General features: G+C 37.2%; 1 protein-coding gene across 7 annotated transcripts in view; it reads left to right on the forward strand.

Moving 5' to 3' along the window:
- Positions 1-20,837, forward strand: part of ST7 (suppression of tumorigenicity 7) — a 313,492-nt gene that overhangs the window by 126,326 nt on the left and 166,329 nt on the right. The gene's annotated exons all lie outside the window — the stretch shown is intronic.

Here is a 20,837-nt window from a genome sequence, read left to right on the forward strand (position 1 = left end):
TTTTGCTCTTGAATAGATTATTATTTAAAAGGAAAAGAGTGTTCAAATAAGAAATGTGTCTTTGCCTGACTAGCGTGCTAGAATGAACATAAATAATAGCAAAGTTTCATTTGTTCATGTGTGTGTGAGAGAGAAAGAGAATATATGTAGACTTTCTGATAATGTCTATATATAAATGAATTCATGCTAATTTTAAACATATAGATCTACACTTATTCTGGATTATAGAGTTATGTTATTCCTCAGACACTGTATGTCACAGAAGTGGTACTTTTGGTTAGAATTATTATAGATTTTACTTTTGATATTAAATCAAATTCTTTATATACCAACTAAATAATAATAATTATTATTATTAGAGATATTCTTATTCTAAATAATAATTATTATTAGCGATAGTCTTACTCTGTCACCCTTCCTTTCCTTTTCTTCCCCCTTTGCTACTGTCCTGTTAAAAACAGGAGTGCAGTGGCACCAATAGCTCACAGCAGTCTCAAACTCTTGGATTCAAGTGATCCTTCTGTCTCAGCCTCCTGAGTAGCTGGGACCCCAGGCACACGACACTTTATCTGGCTTATTTTTCTATTTTTAGTAGAGACAGGGTCACTCAGGCTGGTCTCAAACTCCCGAGCTCAAACAATCCTTCTGCCTCGGCCTCCTAGAGTACTAGGAAATATTATTATATTTTTATGTATCTAACTTTGGGACTTACACTTTGACAAATCTTCAGGAATTATTTGATCGAGTATTTTGTTTTGAAATTTCACATTCATTTGAACCAGGTAACCAGCTGACACAAGTAGAGAGGGATCTTTTGGCAGAAAGATTTGGAAGTAGCTGAGGCAATTGCTCCTGTGAATCAAGACAAACCAGAAATATAATCTGAGAATGTGCTTAGATTCTTAAGCTTTAGCCTACATAGTAATTTTCCAAGTGATAAGTAGTATAACTGTTGTTTAGTTTCTTTTTCTGGCACAGCACTTGCTATACATCTCCTTTTACTGCGTCACCCCATTCTACCCTCTTACATGTATCCTGCATCTTTCTACATCTGTGCCTTCAGACCTTCCTTTACAATATTACCAGCTCAATGTATATTCTTCCCTTATACCTGTACAGATACAGATTTCAGAGCGCTTGGCTAGTCTTCTGGAAAGTAGAGCACCCATGTCTAACATTTTCTTATCACTTAGCCTGAAATTCACCTCACTTATGTATGTGTTCTTCAGGTATATAATTATTTTACATAAATAATTTGCATCAAATTACTTGTAAAAGGCATCGTAAATTTTCCCGAATTCCTCTATCTCTACCCTTCCCCCACACAAAAGATGTGCAAAGTGAAGTTCAAATACGTTCCAGCAAGCTGGCCTATAAAAAGGCTGGGCCAATGGACTTGAATCTTGTGAGACCTGTTTTCCTTACTTCCTCCGTTAGTGTAGGAGTCTTTAGAACTGGGACTGGAATTGTAGGAAATAAACCAAATGACCAATGATTACTCACTCACCTGAGTAACCTGAAACTCCATGTCCTAGAGTTTGAATTCCATGTTGCTTTTAATTTGCTTTGCAAAGACAAGAATTAGATTTGTTTTCCCATTTATTTATGGAAAAGGCAATATTACATTAAACATTATTTTAAAAACTCTGCCAACCATCATTTTAATGGAATTACTTTATTGCTTATTAGCTTTCACACAAACTTATTATCCTTAAAATCGTATTGTGGGTTTTATTTTAATTAGCATTACACTTTCAATAGATTTCCCAGGCCCTTAGTCTTCTCATTATAATGACTTGATGAGATTCTGTTGTGTTGATACAGCATCACTTACATACCAGTGCTCTTTCAGTGAATGCTGAGGTTACATGCTAGGGTTTGATCCTCTAGTGCACACATATTTCCTTGGGATAGATTTCTCAGAATGTAATTACAAGGCCAAAAGTTTGAGATTTTTTTTTAAACTTTTCCTGTTATTTTTTATCTCCCCATCACCCAAGCAAGAGCTGTACCATTTTTCTCCAGCAGTGAATAGCCTGCCTATCTGCCTGCCTTCCTTTCTTTCTCTCACTCTCTCCCTCTCTCTTTCTCTCTCTTTCTCGCTCTTCCTTTTTGCTTTCCTTTCCTTTCTTTGTTTTCCTCCCCTCTCCTCCCCATCCTCTCCCTCTCCTCCCCTCCTGCTTCTTGAGCTCACAGGGGAGCTCCTTTTCCTTTCCTTTCCTTTTTCCTTTCCTCTTTTCCTCCCCTCCTCTCCTCTCCTCTTTCTTTTTTGAGACAGAGTCTTAAGCTGTTGTCCTGAGTAGAGTGCCATGGCATCAACATAGCTTACAGCAACCTCCAGCTTTTGGTCTCAAGCGATCCTCTTGCCTCAGTTTTTTTTACTTTTAGTAAAGACAGGGTCTTGCTCTTGTTCAGACTGGTCTTGAACTCGTGAGCTCAACCAATCCACTTGCCTAGGCCTCCCAGAGTGCTGGGATTACAGTGGTGAGCCACCACACCCAGCCGATTCCTGGTTTCTTTTAAAAATAAAAGTTACAAACTTTATAGCAACTTTGCCAACATGAAATGTTCTCTTTTGTGAAGGTAGAGAGATTACCTGAGGGATTATAAAATAATATCTGTGTGCTGTAATTCAAGCAAGGTCTTTGATCATGACTAATTGTGATTTTTTTTTTTAATTTCCCTTCACTAATTGAATTTCCTCTTATGTGAATTATATCTGTTTTGTCCATTCATTTATAACAGTTTTAATGTTTGGAGGGATAAAAATGAATAAGCATTGGTTCCTCAAAAAGTTAAAAGTAGAACTACCATATGATGCAACAGTTCCACTTCTGGGTATATACGCAAGATAACTGAAAAGGGGGTCTCAGAGATTTTTATATATCTGCAGTATTAAGAAAATAGCTAAATCATGGAAGCAACCCAAGTGTCCATCAACAGATGAATGGATAAGCAAAATGTGTATATGCATACAATAGAATGTTAATCTTGAAAAGGTAGGAAATTCCGATGTAGGGTGCAACATGGGTGATACTGAAGAACACTATGCTAAGTAAATACGCCAGTCACAAAAGATAAATACTGTATAATTCCACTTATATGAAGTAAAGTTGTCAAAATTATAAAGATAGAAAGTATTACAGAATGCTGGTTTTGGGGCACTGAACTGTTATTAATTAATACAGAGTTTCAGTCTGAGAAAATGAAGTTATGAAGATGAATGACACTGATAGTTGTGCAACGTTATAAATGTATTTAATATCAAAGAATCATGCACTTAAGGTGATATATTTTATGTATATTTTACCAAAACAAAAAATATAATTAAAAAAAGGAAATGGTAGAATCTAGGTGGTATCTATGCAGGTGTTCACTGACGGAGCCTTTATAACCAGTTCTTCAAAATGAGTCCTGAGTAGCTACGCAGGGCCTACATACTAAGGGGCCGCCATTACTGACTAGAGGTCGGTAGGTATTCTGAGTTCCTGGAAAACCCACGTGTCTGCTTAACTTTGGGATTTTCCTAGTGATCCATTCCTGTTTACACCACCTGAACCAACCAATAGGCTGTGACCTGAATAAACCAATCAGAGATCAGTAAACATCAACCAACCAGGACTAAGCACATTTGAATCCTTCCTTTGCTTAAGCAGACCTGAGTGGAAACCTGGGCAGAAACTCTTTTAAGTTATAAAGACAAACACTGCCTTCATTCTCTGGAATGTATCTTCATCTTACAGGAAAGGCTGTCTCTCTCTGGAATTAAGTCGTCTTCTTTTGTTCACTGGAATAAAGTCTCTTTCCTCTAAATTACTTTTAAGCGAACTTTTGTTCACAACAGTAAAATTCCATTAGGCTGTGATGTAAATTTGAAATTTTCACAATAAAAATACTAAAAAAAAACTTCCTCCTCTACAGACAAAGACCTTATAACTAATACGTATTCTTTTTCAGTCATGTTGGTGTAAATCTATTTTCTTCCCCCTTTGCTACTGTCCTGTTAAAAATCTATAATTAAGCATACATTTTAAATATTTTCAAATCAATCTTTCTTCTTATTTCTTTTATTCCTTTAAAATAAAAAAGATACCTTTCCACAATTAAATAGTCTATTCTATTTTCTTCCAGTCATTCTAGAACATGACCTTTTTTCCCATTAGTTTCATTCATTCATCAAATTCATTAATTCATTACCAGTTAACATTGATGTATATAAAATATGTTGACATAACTACTTAAAAAAATAGCTAATCATCTTAACACCACTGTAATCCTTCCTTTTTGGGTGAAAACATATTACCATATTAAGAGCTTATGTACTGTTGAATCTATTTCTAGACTCAAGTATTGTTCCAAAGATCTGTGTTTATATTTTTTTGTCATTATTGCTCTTCTTTTTTGGAAAGTTCCTTAGAAAACTCCCATGCATACTTTTCCTTTAAGTTATCCTTTCAAGTTCTAATCTCCCCCTAAATCCCAGAATTTTTTTTTTTTTTTTAATTTTTTTTTGTAGAGACAGAGTCTCACTTTATGGCCCTCGGTAGAGTGCCATGGCATCACACAGCTCACAGCAACCTCCAACTCCTGGGCTTAAGCGATTCTCTTGCCTCAGCCTCCCAAGTGCTGGGACTACAGGCGCCTGCCACAACGCCCAGCTATTTTTTGGTTGCAGTTCAGCCGGGGCCGGGTTTGAACCCGCCACCCTCGGTATATGGGGCCGGCGCCTTACCAACTGAGCCACAGGCACTGCCCAATCCCAGAATGTTTTGAGTGAAATGGTTATATTCATAAATTAACTCAGAAAAGTATTTATAAATTAAAATACTGCACACATACAAAGAACCCTGTCTTTCTGATGTTTGTTTTTAGTTTTTATCAGGATGAAGAAGCTTCATGCCTTTTTCTTGAAATTTCTGTTGTATTTAACTACTTCTCTGTAATTGTGTTTCCTTACCCCACGTTTATCTAAATCGGAACACATTTAAAGGTCCATGTTTTCAGATACAAATACACCTGGGAAGGAGGTATTGGAATTACAGAAGAGGTAGAGAGAAATTAGTATCAGCACCATAATTATAGAACCCTTTCTCCTCATATAATGGTTTTGCAGTCATGAGTTACATAATCTGCTTGCATTCCCTGCACTTCCTGTTTCAACAAACAAGCAGCTTTTGGGCCTATTTGACCTCCACTGTACATGGTCAATTATTCTTTGACCAGTTGAGTGCCTAGCTCCACCCAGGATCTGGGGTATCACTGATTTGAGGGTGTATCAGTCTGCTCAGTCTGCCATAACAAAATACCATAGACTGGGTGGCTCAAACAACAGAAATTTCTTCCTCACAGTTAAGAAGGTTGGGAAATTCAAGATCGAGATGCCAGCTGACTTTGTCCCCTGTCAGGGCTGTCTTTCTCTTTTGGAGAAGGACACCTATTTGCAGTATCTACTGATGGAAGGGAAGTCAAAGGCAGGGGAGAGGAGGAAGGCAGCATGCTCTGGGGTGTCTCTTCCTTTGTGGGCACTAATCCCATTACGAGGGCCTCTGCCCCATGGCCTCATCTAATTCTAATTGCCTCCCAAAGACCCCCATCTCCAAATACCAGCACACTGGAGGTTAGGGCTTCAACATATGAATTTGGAAGGACACTGTGCAGCCCATAGCAGATGGATAATCTTTTTTTTTTTTAATTTATTTATTATTAAATCATAGCTGTGTATGTTAATGCAATCATGGGGCACCATACACTGGTTTTATATACCATTTGACATATTTTCATCACACTGGTTAACATAGCCTTCCTGGCATTTTCTTAGTTATTGTGCTAAGACATTTATATTCTATATTTAGTAAGTTTCACATGTACCCTTGTAAGATGCACCTTAGGGTGTGGTCCCACCAATCACCCTCCCTCTGCCCATCCTACCCCCTCCCGTCCCCTCCCTCTCCCCCTTCCCCTTATTCTTAGGTTATAATTGGGTTATAGCTTTCATATGAAAGCCATAAATTAGTTTCATAGTAGGGCTGAGTACATTGGATACTTTTTCTTCCATTCTTGAGATACTTTACTAATAAGAATATGTTCCAGCTCCATCCATGTAAACATGGAAGAGGTGAAGTCTCCAGCAGATGGATAATCCTGACAACAAGGACCTCTTCAACCTCCAAGCAGAGATCTCATTTTAGTTGTAGCGCATGTGCTGTCATGAAGATCAGTCAGTGTTGTTAGGTTAAGGGTGATAGCTTACTAATATTTTGCTCATTGTGATATGAAATTCAATTATACTTTCATAGTAATCTATGGAATTTATTTCAGTGACTTATACTTCTTTTAGAAGTTAAACAATAATAGCAGTTTAGTTCTTGTGTTAATTATTTTTCTTTTCTTTTTCTAGAATATTAATATACTTAACATAAGTTAAATTTTATAGGGTATAATATATTTGTGAGGTTTCCTCAACTAATGTAATTACAATAGTTCATCATAGGTAGATTGAATTAAATTTAGATGAATTAAATAGCTCATTATAGGTGAATTTAGATTCTGCCTGTCAGACTTCAGGATGAGTGGCAAAGTAAGAAATGGTACATCCTGAAATTAGCTAGCAACTTTTTGTGACCATCCTAGTCTGTTTATTCTGTGCCAAAATAATAGACCAGTTTTGTCACTTTAACCGGAATTATCAGTGTCTTAATCCCTCACATAGTCAGATATACAGGAGCACAAAATGCTAGAAACTTTCAAAGGGATAAAAGCGGGTCTGGGTGTGGTGGCTCAGGCCTCTAATCCTAGCACTCTGGGAGGCCGAGGCAGGTGAGTTTAGGATTGCTTGAACTCAGCTTCTCAGCCTGAGCAAGAGAAAGACCCTGTCTCTAAAAAATAGCTGGGTGTTGTGGCAGGTGCCTATAGTCTCAGCTACTCGAGAGGCTGAGACAAGAGGATTGCTTGAGCCCAAGAGTTTGAGGTTGCTTAAACTATGATGCCATGGCACTCTACCCAATGTGAGACAGTGAGAATGTGTCTCAAATAAATATTAAAAAACAAAAGGAGAAAAGAGAAAGTTAATAAATCCTTGATTTTGACTTTTGCAGACTCTTTCACTAAGCCTTAATGATATTTTAAAGTATTACATTTTTTAGCATATGTGCATTGTCCTATAGATAGAAAAATTTAAATTAATCTGTCTCAATCAAAATCAAAGGTAACTGGAAATAGAATCTTAAGTGTTTGCTTTTGTTTTTATTTTTGTATTTCTCTGTTCTCTTTTGAGATCCTAGACAGAATTGACTTAGAAAGAAATCTGGGTGACAAAGTTTTTTAATAATGTAACTGATGATTATGAAAAAAAAAAAAAAGCAGAAAATTATTTTTCTGTTTTAAGCCCAGGACCAAGATAAAATTTTTCAGAACAATAAAACTTTTGTTTTAATTCATTTTTATTTCCTTGAACTTATAGTTCATATGTTTACATTCATATAAAATAATTACATCTGCTGCTTTCTTAGTTTCTTTTTTCCCCTATAAAATCATAGTTTTCTTGCTTCTTTGAAGGAAGCTGGATTTTTTTTATTAAATCATAACTGTACATTAATGCATTTATGGGGTACAATGTTCTGATTTTATATATAATTTGGAATGCTTACATCAAACTGGTTAACACGGAAGATGGATTTTTAAAAACACACACTCACTTGGAAAATACCTGTGGTACCATACCCAGAGGACATGAATTTAATGCCAGTGTGTGCCATTCATAGCAATTCCCAATGAGTATTGTCTAAATTAATCTGTATCAATGTTGCCTTAGAATATTAAGTATCCAAGGAAATGGATTTCTTCATATACTTCAATAATTACGTTACAATTATAACAATATGGCATTTATTTAAATGTGTTTTTTATTTTGTTACTTTTCAGTTTTTTAATATGGCATTTTATTAAACAGTAAAAAAAAGTACTGTCATTTTTTGTTGAAGGTAAACATTTAAATTTGTGGCTTAATTTACATGGGAAAAGTTTTTTCTTTTTCATTACCTTATTCAACATACTAGTAAATAAACATACATTGTTTTGCCTTTCCTTTGGTTAATGCTTTCTTATAAAAAGGAAGAAATATATGTAATTATTATTAAAAGTTAGCAAAAACATTAATGAAATAAAAAGGTAATTAAAAAAACTACTTCCCTATAGGCTCCTGTCAGGGGCTTCCAGAAAATCTCAGAAGAACTTGCTTTTTTCACAGCTACTTAATTAACTTGAGAAAAATCCCAAGTGTACTCTTACTACAAACATGCTTCAGAAAAGGTGGTGACTGACCATGTACAGTGGTGTCTTCAAGACTGAAGTATTGTGGATTGCAGGGAAATTTGGCTATAATTTATTAATTTCTTAAGAATTTTTTTTTTTCAGTTTTTGGCCAGGGCTGGGTTTGAATCCGCCACCTCCGGCATATGGGGCTGGCGCCCTACCCCTTTGAGCCACAGGCGCCACCCATTTCTTAAGAATGTTAAACATACAAACCAGACAATTTTGTCATGAATTTTGACACCATATTTTCTAAAATCAGTCCTCATTAATGGCTTCCTAAACCTGTTTTATAGTAAATGTTCACTGCTCTTCTTCAGCATTCCTTGGGATTCTGTAGGGAAAAACTTCCTCTTAGCTTCCCTGAAATGCACAAAAACTTAAAAGGCTCCCAGCAGGTAGGTGCCATGGACCAGTAATAGAGGGATCCCTGCCATGTTCTCTACAGGCCTTAGTATATTCAAAAAGCTTAACTTATTAAAACACAGCAAAGCAAAACACACCTTGAGCTAAAGCGGGAAAAACAATCACAATGTGTGTTTTGTTTTCTTTTGGGTGTATCTCCTGAATTGACTAACATTTGTAGAGTATACTACCTGAAACACTGCAGTCACTTTTGCATACCCAAGTGTACTAAGTCATTTAAGTCTTACAGGAATTTGGTAAGGAAGAGCTGTTACTCTCATCACAGTAGGACCTCCATCGTCGATCACCTCCCTGCGTCTCCACCTCCTTAAGTTGACCAGACAAGCCCTACATGTACGTATCAGTACAGGAGGCCTAGTTCCTTATGTTGACCACCTCCATATGTTAACCAGTTTGTTACAGTCTCCTGGGTGGTCAACTTACAGAGGTTCTACTGTCTACTGATCAGGAAATGAGACTAAGCAAGAAAGCATTTGCCAAGATTCCATAGCTGGTTGGGAATCAAAGTAGGAATTCGAGGGTTCTTTGACTCAAGTCTGGTACACGATATTTTCTTCTATACCAGTTCACTCTTCCTTTCATGTTCTATCCAGTGTATGCTGCATACGCTGTACTGCAGAAAAGGAGGGAATTCTGCCCCAATCCTTGTTTTTATTGTGTGTCTGTCAGGGTTATTAGAATCTCCGCTGCAGCATAATCCAGGTCACCATTATCTTTCCTTTGGAACACAGCATAACCTCTGTGTCCTACGCTCTTCCCTTCCCAGCAGCCAACGTGATCTTTTTGAAATGTAATTTGGATGATGTGATTCTTCTGCTCAAAAAACCTGCAATGATTTTTCCATTGAACTTAGATTTAATTCCAAAATACTTCTTTTGGCCTGCAAGAGCCAGCACATTCTGGCTCCTGCTGGTCTCTTCCTTATTTCCTCAGTGTCATCTACGTAATTCCTAGAATATGTTGAGCCTGTCTCTGGCTCAGGACCTTTGCACTTGTGCTTTTCCTTTGACTGCAGCTTTTCAAATTCTTGAAGTTCTTTCTATCTTTAGCTGGTCCTTTTGATTTCAGCCACACTGTCATTTTCTGAAGAAATACTTGTATTTCCCAATCTAAGTCCTCCTGTTTTATTCATATTATTTCTTTTTCCTGGCATTTATAGTTGCCTTTATATTCATTGAATATTAATTCTTAGAAAGTCCTTGTTATGTGCCTATCACTTGCCTTTAACACTGTTTATAGATGAGTAAGTAAAGATACTTCCTCAGATTACAGCAAGTGTGAGCCAGGATTTAAACTTGGGTTGGTTCGCCACAAACTCTGAGAGGGCAGATATCATGTTTATATTGTTATATCCCTAGTCCCTGGCATTTAGTAGGCCCTCATCAGATATGTATTGATCAGTTGAACCCATAGCAATGACTTGTTTTTTAATTATAGCTTTCTTGAAATATTACTTGCATACATTAGCATCTCTCCTTCTACAATGTGCAATTCAGTGGTTTTAGTGTAATTACAGAGTTGTGTAACCATCATCACTATCTAATTTTAGTATATTTTCATCACCCCAGAAAGAAACCCTATACCCATTAGCAGTCACTTCTCATTTCCCTCTCCTACCATGCCCTGGGAACCACTAATTTACTTTCTGTGTCTGTGGATTTGCTTATTCTGGAAATTACATGAATGGCGGCAGGCGACATACGGCATTTTGTGACTGGCTTCTTTCACTCAGAAGGCTTTCAAAGTCCTTCCACAAAGGACAAATAACAAAGTATCAGGGCTCCATTGTTATTTATTACTGAATAATATTCTTTTGTATGGATATAGCATATTTTATTTATCCATTCCTCCCTTGATAGACATTTGATTTGTTTCTACTTTTTGACTTTATGAACATTACTTCGTGACCATTTCTATCTACGTTTTTGTATGGACATATTTTTTTCAATTCTCATGGGAATGTTTCTAGTAGTAAAAAGGTCATGTGATGGCTTTATTTTTAAGATTTTGAAGAACTGCCAAACCGTTTACCAGAATGGCACAATAACTGAGAAAACCAGAGCAGAACAGTATTTAAAGCAATAAAAACATTTTATTCAATACTGTTGTGATAGGGGAAGAGAGACCCCAGTGTAGAACTGAGCTCAAATCTGAGTACAGCAAGGAAAAATGCAGATTTATAGCTGAGGAACAGGGTGGGGGAGTATGTGTCAGTGGATTGAAAATCACTAAGAGGGTCGGGTAACTGACCTAGCTGGCTTCTGGCTGGCCAGGGTGGTCAGGTAGCACCTGGGGAATAGTTGGGGATAAGGAGTCAGATATTGAGGGTGATTAGAAATCGAAGGAGGGGATTGTGGCTAATGTAACTTAACAGAATTCTTGCTGAAATTGAGCAATGCAAAGATGTTCATGGAAGTCCAATATTTGATAGTTGGGAAGAGGATTTTGAGGAGCCTGATTGAAGTTTGGTCCAGGAGACATTTCTTGTCACCCTCAGAACAGATAATTCAGGTACAGTGCTTTCTCTCAACTGGATTAGCAAGAAGCCTTCTCTTAAATTCTCCTGCTTTCCCTTAAATGTCACCCTGTGACATTTCATTTGGCATCCAGTAGACATTTGTTGGCATGGTATTGGCTGAGCTGATACAGCTTGTGGAGTATTGTCTTGAAGCTGATAAAGCTGCTTTATTTTCTACTTCATGCTTACACTTTTTCATTTTTATTTTAGATCTGTATGGGAAGACTTGGCAAGCCTGATATATTTCTTTGGAAATCTCATTTATTCCATCAGAGTGGCATATAATTACATAATAACGCAGGGCATTATAACATCATATAATAATGTGGGGTTTACAGTTTAGGACACTTGGTCTCATTTCAGTAAATTAAGATTTCCATCATAAATGTGCATTTGAGACATAATGAATTATATCTTTTTCTTCTTTCTTTTTCTTTTTTAATGATTCTTTCCTTTTATAAGAAGCATTTCCTTTCTATGCTTTAGAGTGGATATTGGCTCCAATCTAGTACTAAGTTTTCACTATTATTACTTTAAACTCACTTACTGAAGTCTAAGTAGTTTGTTTACAAGTTAACCAGCAGTGACTAAGTATGATTTTAACTTTCTTACAAACTGGTTCATCTTACATTTTTCTGCTCTACTGCCTCCCATCTGCATTATGCCACATGTCTTCAATGAATGCAAATTCAAATTTATTTTCAAAGTTTAGCAGTGCTCCTGAAAATCATCGACTGTCTTGGGGAGTTGGGAATCCAGAGTTATTCCTCATGCTGTTAGAAAAATGAAATCCTCCTCGGAGCGACTAAAACAATTTCCTAACCTTCCCCAAGGTTATCTGCAGCCGTTTCCATGCAGTGAGCAGCTAACATGTGCCAGCTCCCATTGTATGTGCTTTTATCACAGGAAGTGGATTCTAATGATTATAATTGCCTGGGTTACATTAGTATTCGTGGCACATACCTCTTACCGTGTGTGAAGCTCATTCTCTGTGTGTTTAATTGATATGCCATTTTGCCTTTCATTTTGGTGTGGGCAACCATGATTGTAGAGGGTGTGAAACAGAGAGCAGCTGGGAAAAGATTGAATACCCAGAACCCAATGCCAGGATTAGCATACTGACGCAAATATTCTGAGAAGGGATCTTTTGAGGCAGGTTCAAAGGAAATGCCAAGTGGAACCAAAGCAGACCTTGCACTGGCCCGTGATGCCAGTCAAGGAGGTGCTGGCTTCGCCCTGCTGCATTTTGCTCTCGGATTGCAGCTGCTTCAAGCCAGCTGCTTAAGCCTAGCTCAAATGAAAGAGAGAATATTACCACTATGTATTTTAGTGAATAAACCTGCCAATAATTTCTAAAGCTTAGAATGTTGACAGTAGCATATAATGAAAACTAAAAACTCAAAGATCTAAAAGAAAAATATCTTCTGTACAATTATTTTTAAAAGATTATGCCCTGTCTGGAAAATTTTCAGAAAATGGGAAAAACATTTGCATGTTTTTTTTTTTTACTTTTTACTGGAATATGATTAGATATAACTGAATTTTAATAAATTGACTGCAACAATGAATTTAGATGAGCATACAATATAATGGTGTTAAATTTTATGGGTGTAGAATTTGCAGAAAGAGGAAGTAACTATTGGAATTTAAATGCCATCCCACAATGGAAATTCCACATAAGAGCTTGACACATAATTCATCCTTTTTCCTCTGCTACCAGTTCTGTTGTTGCTTCCTAAGCTTGTTTCTAGCAGTAGACACCTTCTCACTCCTTTCTGTTTTTTTGGTTAGTATTATTACCGGAAGATTCCCCTAACTTGTTCCTTCTCTGGAGCCTTTTGATGTTTGAGAGACGACAGTCCTGAAGTGCCTTAGTAATTGATGTGGAGGCACAGTTTGGTTCATGCGTTACCAGGGTGTCCCCTCCAGAGTTGTTCCCTGGGTCCTGCTGTGATTTTAGGTTCTTCCCTTCAGTTCAGTGTTTCTCAGAAGCTCCAGGGACAGCTATGGGAATAGCTGCCCTGGGCAGCCGGAGCAGCTCACTGCCGAAACAGGATCCTAGTAGCTCCTTTCAAATTAGGTTAATTCTACATCCTACCCTGCAATATATCCATACTTAGTTTAGTATAAAATGTTTAATTTTCTAAGTATCAAGTAAAACTGATGCTTAAAGCACATGTTTAAATTGGGGTTTAAAGCACATGTTTAAATTGGCACGTGTTCTGGTTTGGAGAATCATGGACTTAGTGTGGCTCTGGGGAAAATTCTTTTAGTTCATTCTTTGAAATGGACCTGATAGATAACAAGCATTTTCAGAACTTGGATATTTAGCAGCTTATTTCAGCTTTCCACTCTTAATGTTTGTAAAAAGAGGCCAGATTAGTCTGAATTCTAGGCCTAGCTCACTATTAATTTGTGACATTGTACAAATTAGTATCTTCAGGTCCATTTCTCACCTGTAAAATGAGAAGGTGAACTATATGAGATAAAGCAGCATTTTCCAAAGTGTGTTTTGTGAAGTATCACTTGCAAAAGATATTTTAAGGGTGGTTGCCAGGGGATAGGAGGAGAGGGAAATGGGGAATGTGGTTTAAGGGGTATAGAGTTTCAGTTTTGCAAGACAAAATAGTTCTGGAGATTGTTGTACAACAATGTGAACGCGTTGCATGCTACTAAGCTATACATTTAAAAATTAAGATAATTTTTTTATGTACGTGCATTTTATCATAATTTGAAAAATGGGATGCTCCACTTTTAAATCAACATAAATTGAGTATTATACTTCCCCTTCTGGAAAGTTATAGTGCATTCAGCATATTCAAACTTCTTGGTCATCCTGCACTAAAAAATACTTTTTTAACTTTAACCCAGTATTTTTCTTTTCTTTTCTTTTTTTTTTTTTTTTTTGCAGTTTTGGCCAGGGCCAGGCTCGAACCCACCACCCCTGGTATATGGGGCTGGCACCCTACTCCTTGAGCCACAGGTGCCGCCCTTAACCCAGTATTTTTCAACTTATCCCTCTCCCAATTAAACTAACATCTCTTCATGTCCTGTGGAGCTTGCATTTGAAGGAGTCCTATTTGGGAAGAGGTGATCTTGGATCTTTTGCAACTCAAACATGTTACTACTCTTCATAGATGCCAATACAGGCTATGCCAAAGTCAAATCTAGATAGCCCAATTGATAAAGATTAATTCTGGGCTGCCCAACCTTTTCCATATCATGGCATGTATAGAAAGTGATCGTGTTTGTATGGTGCACTGGGTAAACAGATGAGGCGCCTCAGGGCCGAGGAGTTTGGTCACTCAGCACACCATGGGTAAAGATATGGTAAGCAGATGTTTAAAAGTTATCACTGAGTCAACTGTATGAAATCTTGTTCTGCAGATGTTAGCATGTCAGAGAAGCATTAGAGGCAGAACAAACTAAACTCTGTGCTATTGGCTCAGTGCCTGTGGCTCAAGAGGCTAAGACGCCAGCCACATACACCTGTGCTGGCGGGTTTGAATCCAGCCTGGGCCCGCCAAACAGCAATGACGGCTGCAACCAAAAAATAGCCAGGCATTGTGGTGGGTGCCTGTAGTCCCAGCTTCTTGGGAGGTGGAGGCAGGAGAATCGCTTGAGCCCAGTAGTTGGAGGTTGCTGTGAGCTGTGATGCCACAGCACTCTACCCAGGGTGACAGCTTAAGGCTTTGTCTCAAACAAACAAACAAACAAACAACGACAACAACAACAAAACTCTGTGCTATTTACTTTTCCCTGGCAACAATTTATTTTCCATGTTAGGTAAATCAGAAACTCTTCTGGTGATTAGACCTAACTGGAAATCCCTAGTGGTATGAGAGGAGGGAATGAGAGGTTGCCAGGAAGATAATATTCTTCCACAGTTTATTTAATACACTAAAATGATTAATTCAATAGCCTCCTATTTTAAAAGTGAGAGCCTATGTACTAATGTCATGAGCAGACATTAGTGGGGCAAATGATTTTTCAACTTCATGTTTCCTAGCGGAATAAGTATTTGATACAGTGATATGGATTGGATGTGGGGGAAAAACATACTCATATTGGTACATTCTGAAATGAGGTGTAAATCAGTGAATGAGATCAACATTTTTCACACTAAGGCCTCTTTCTGATGTCATTCTGAACCCTTAATTCTGCACCCCATTTCCCTTAATTGATGTCATTCTATGATATCATATTGTCTGAATGGTTTACTTAGACTCTAAACCAAAGGAAAAAATAAGTGAATAGATTAGATTTGAAAATTACCTATGTCATTTTCATTTGGCTCACCTAGAAACCAAGATAAGTTGTCATTATCCATTTAGTAATAGCTACTTTAATTTTAGAAATGGCAGCTCTTTTACATTTACTGTCATTTTTCTTAAGACAGCTTTTTTTTTTTTGCCTTTATTTACTCTTTACTGTTTTCTGTGAGAATCTATTAGAGTTAAGTTTAAAAGTAAATGTAAAACTGCGTTTTTGCTTAATGGCAGTGTTCCACTGTAAAACACATTGACAACCTATTTAGGCTTTGAGACAGAAATTTAATTACCACCTGTTGAGCCAGTTTGATTTGTCACTTCTTGGCATCTGGCCAGGCAAAGCTAATTTCTTCTAGCAGAGCGAGGCTGATGAGAAGGAGCCAGAACTGGGAAAGAGATGCAGCCACTCCTGTTGGTCCGGCTTCTGGTGTGGACAGGGAAAATTACGTGCTGGATCAAGTCTGGGGTCTGAAGTGGTGCGCCATCCTGAGGGCCAGTAAACCACAGGGAGGGGGAGTTTGAGGGTTGCAGGCAGGGCTGCAGTTCTCAGAAGGCCAGGCAGGCTGTGCTGGCACCCACCAGGAGGCATTGGGGCTGGACTTCAGTCTTTGAAGAACAGAACTGAAAGGAGTAGGATATTTAGCAAAGCAGAAGAAACTCAGTAATAAAAACTGAGTAGACTTCCAAGACAGTCTAATACTATATAGCATTTTATTTTTTTTTTTAATTTTCATATATTTATTAGCCATTTGTCTGTCTTCTTTAGAGAAGGTTCTATTCATCTCCTTTGCCCAGTGATAAAAGGGATTGTTGGCTCCTTTTTTTTTTTTTATTAAGTCATATACACATAGATCATGAATACATTTATGCATAAGTGGGGTACAATGTTTTGTTTTTGTATACAATCTGATGTGCTTACATCAAACCAATCAACATAGCTTTTACCTCATTTACTTGATTATTGTGTTAAGACATTTATGTTCTACACTTGACAGATTTGACTTATACCCTTGCAATATGCTCCATAGGTGTGGTCCCGCCTTTTACCCTCCATCAAACCTCCCCTCCCTTCCCACTCCATTTCTCTCATTCATCCTGGGCTATAGTTGTGTTCTATCTTTCATAAGAAAGTGAGTAAATATAAGTTGGTTTCATAGAAGTACTGAGTACATTGGATCCTTTTTCCTCCATTCTTGAGATACTTTACTCAGGAGAATATGTTCCAGGTCCCTCCATGTAAACATAAAAGAGGTAAAGTTTCCATCTTTTTAAAGGCTGCATAGTATTCCATGGTATACATATACCACAATTTATTAATCCATTCATGGGTCAGTGGGCACTTGGGCTTCTTCCATGACTTGGCTATTACGAATTGAGCTGCAATGAATAATCTGGTGTAAATATCTTTTTTGCAAAGTAATTTTTGGTCTTTTGGATATATTCCTAGTAGAGGAATTACCTAGAAATGGAAACTATCCATGATACATTAGGTGAAAATTCAAATTATAGTATATTATATAACGTTTTTTGTTGTTTTGTTTGGGGAAAGAATGTACAATTTTAGTAAAAGGAACTTTGGGACATGTTAAGGTAGAGCTGTATTCCGATGAATGGTGAGAACAGCTTAGCATACATAGGGACAGATGCTTTGCATGGCTTTTGTTTTCATTCATCTATCCCTGGGGAGGTCCACGGTCATTAAATAAAAACTGCCTCCAGTGACAACATGTTGCTGGCTCCTAAAAAGAGGTAGCTCATTGGGGATGGCAGTGTGCGAATAGGGGTACAAACTCTGGGTTCCAAATGCCTGGGTTTAAATCCTGCTTCTGCCACTGACTACTTATGTGACCTTGAGTGAGTCACTTCTCTATGCCTGTTTTCCCATCTGTAATAGGGGAACAATGGTAGCACTTGCCTCATAGGTACTTATGAGAATTAAATGAGTTAATTGTGAAATATGTGGAACAGTGTTTGGCCTATGCTTAGCTCTGTGCAAATGGTTGTTAAGGAAATAAATAAAACTCATACTTTCTCAGCTTCCAGGAATCAGCCAGGAACTAATCACAGACTTTTCCTTTTGTGTGAATGTTTTTCTCTTGGTACATTAAAAGTACTATTTCAAGCACTGAGGAAAAAATATAGTTAAAATTCTTATTAGCTGGTCATTGAATTGTATTTTTGACTCATTCATCCTGAAATTAAGAAAAATAAATCATACTAGTTACTTTAAACTGGCTGTTCTATATACAGAAGAACATTCATAGCTGACCACCTCCCTACACTGACCATTTCCATGTGTTGACCAGTTTTACTGTGTCTGTAGGCTAATGATACAGAAAGTAGATATTGTTATATGTTTTTCTGTATGCAATTAGACTAGTACCTACCTAGTACTAGTGGTAGGTAGTACTTCGATGGCTGGTCTTTTTTCCTCTAATAGATAATGCTTTGACAATTAAGAAAACTTAACCACACCAAAGCTTTATACCTTCTCCCACAATACATTGCAAGCAGTTTGACAGAAGATAATGCACCTTACACTTAACCTGCAGATGGCCAGGTCTGATTAGTATGTGGAAAAGAAAAGTCATTAGATGACGTTCTGACTTCAAGTAATGTGGCAGAGTAATTGGCTTTTGTTTTAATAAGATTTTGAGGGATTAAGCGTGCCAAATCTTTGCAATGCTGTCAGGTAAAGTTAAACAAACCAATACTATAGAAGATAAGCAGTGGTAATCTAGTTAGAACCCTACAAAATTAGCTGTGATTGGCTTCTCCTAAGACATTGAGCTCTGGCTAGCTGACATGTTTGTTTGCCAGTAAATGGTGTTGTGGTGAATAATGCTCTCTTTGTATTTGTACTCTTTTTGATATAGATATGTAATCTCATAGAATGATCTCAAATTAATTAGCCTTGGAGCTGAACTGTAAGATGGTATCACAATTTGGGTTACTGGATGAATTTAGTAATTTTGTTAGAAAAATTACAGTTAGTTTATTGCCATTGAACTAGCTTAATTCCAAGTGACTGAACATACAAAAATTATCCTTTGATGGTGATACCAGTAGTACGCTAAAATGATGAGACTAATTCTTATCCCTTCCGAAGGATTTCTATGAGAAATAAAGGTGAAAATAATTACTTGAAAACACATTGAGTATTAAAATGTATACTATTCATGACATACTAATGGCTAGTATCCTCCATGTTGCTTAATTATACAAGCACCCCCTAGTTCAAAGGTTTATAATTTTTTATTCTGACTGTATGTTATATGCTATTGAATTCACCATGATGACAATTTTTACTTTGTTCCATGGCAGAAGTTGTACCTATAGAAATAAAGGAGTGGAGGCAGGTGGAGGACTAGAGTGGGTGCTAGATAACCTAGAGGCTTAAGCTTGGACGATTCAGTTCAAGAACTCGTCCTTGAAAAAGTGCTACATCCCTCATTGCTGAATGTCACTACAGCTTCCCTTGAACTACCCCGTTGGGAAGCTATGCGCGGGCACTGGTGCCTAGTCCACCCTTCAAAGGAATTTTGGAGCTCTTTTTCTGGAATGACCATCAGAACTGTTCTTAGAGGAGGATGGGCAATTAAGTTCATGAGTCCATCCTAGAAAAAGTGCTTTAAAGGGCAGAGTGGGCCCTGAAGGTGGTGTGTAGCTTCCCAGCAGAGCACCTTGAAGGGACTGTAGTGATATTCAGCAATGAGGGATGTAGCACTTTTTCTAGGAGGAGTTCATGAATTTAATTGTCCAGCCTCATACATATCTCTTTCCTCCCTAATTAAGATATTGGAACTGACTGGAAGACTAAGAAGTTCAGCTTCTCAGTGCAGCCCGTTGTTTTTGCTGCTGCCTTCTCCCTGGAATGTCAAGAAGAAGGGGTGAAAGGCTGCCCGCCTTCCCTTTGTCCTCTCCCCTGCTCTCAGCCTGTCTGTTGGGGGGAGGCAGAGCCAGTGTGGACAGAACAGTTGTTCCATAAACTGTAGGGGATTCCTATAACTAAATAATTTCTTATAATCTTCCATAGAAATAATGAGAGAATTTCAAAAGATCTTGTTTTAAAAATGGACAATGAAACAAAGATATGGAAAGTATCTTGATTAATCTGAAAGCAGATTTTTCATGTCCAGATTATCAGTTTGGGATTTAGCAAATCAGCATACTGATTCACAGTTCAGCTAATACAGTATTTGTAGTGTGTATACATATACACAAAGCTTCTTTAGTATTAGGTAATATTAGGAATTCTGACTGATTTATAAATATTGCGTCATTTTCTATAATATCACTTAGTGGGAGACAGAAATGTAAAATACATTGCTATGACGAGATATGATTAGCACACAATTTATTCAAGATCCAAAAGACTGTCCTCAAACCAGAGAATGAATTACATTTAGGAATCAGGGACTCTGATTTTATATTGCTGTTGTATGTATTAAATGAGTATTATAACGTAAGCCATAATAGTTCCAGATGAGATTTTCATGGAATTTAACAATTTAGAGTGGATAATATATAGTAGTAATGATAGCAGCAATTATTATTATAGTCAGCATGTGGGTTAACCTCCTTTTAAGCAAACCTGAAAAAAATACATATGTTGTCAAATTTGGTTTTTTGTTGGTTTAGCTAGTGAAAAGAGGTAGCCTACTGTGGGTGTGAGCTCTGTTGTGAAAGAGGTATTGATTTCTAAGAACTTTCTATTTATTAGAGAGTTTAGCCCTTTGTGATTTGAGTTGCAGAATTTTGTGGATTTTTAGCTATGCTAGATTTGTCAGTAGAGATTTGCCATTTGTTTTGAAACAGAGTTGAAAAGAGGTTTACAGTCCCAAATCTCTCAATTAATAGATGAGAAAAATTGACTCAGAAACATTAAGCTATTGGGCCAAGAAGGAGCAGATTTGAGGACCAGATCAGAAAAGATCTGATGACCCTTAGATCTTTTCTAGCAAACAGCATTTCCTGTAGCAAGATGGGATTGAAAGACAGAGGAAAAAATCTTTTAGTTGCAACTGTGTTCATGTAATAGTTTTATACAACGTTGACATAGATCCCAAAGCACAGCTTGTAGCTCTTCAGTGTTGAGAAGGTATTTTAACAATTGGGCATTTTAACAATTTTATAGAATAGAAAAAAAAAAAGAAATATAATCATGTTTTTACAATCTTAGTTTTAGGAGCATTGCTGATTAGATGTGTTAATTAATTCAGCCATCTGGCAACACATATTAATTGCACTTATTGAGTTATAAGCATAGCAAATTCAAGTTACTATGTTGCTTTTGTTTTTTCTAATGGAATTAT

Source organism: Nycticebus coucang, chromosome 11 (genome assembly GCF_027406575.1).
Source record: "Nycticebus coucang isolate mNycCou1 chromosome 11, mNycCou1.pri, whole genome shotgun sequence".
Lineage (NCBI taxonomy): Eukaryota > Metazoa > Chordata > Mammalia > Primates > Lorisidae > Nycticebus > Nycticebus coucang.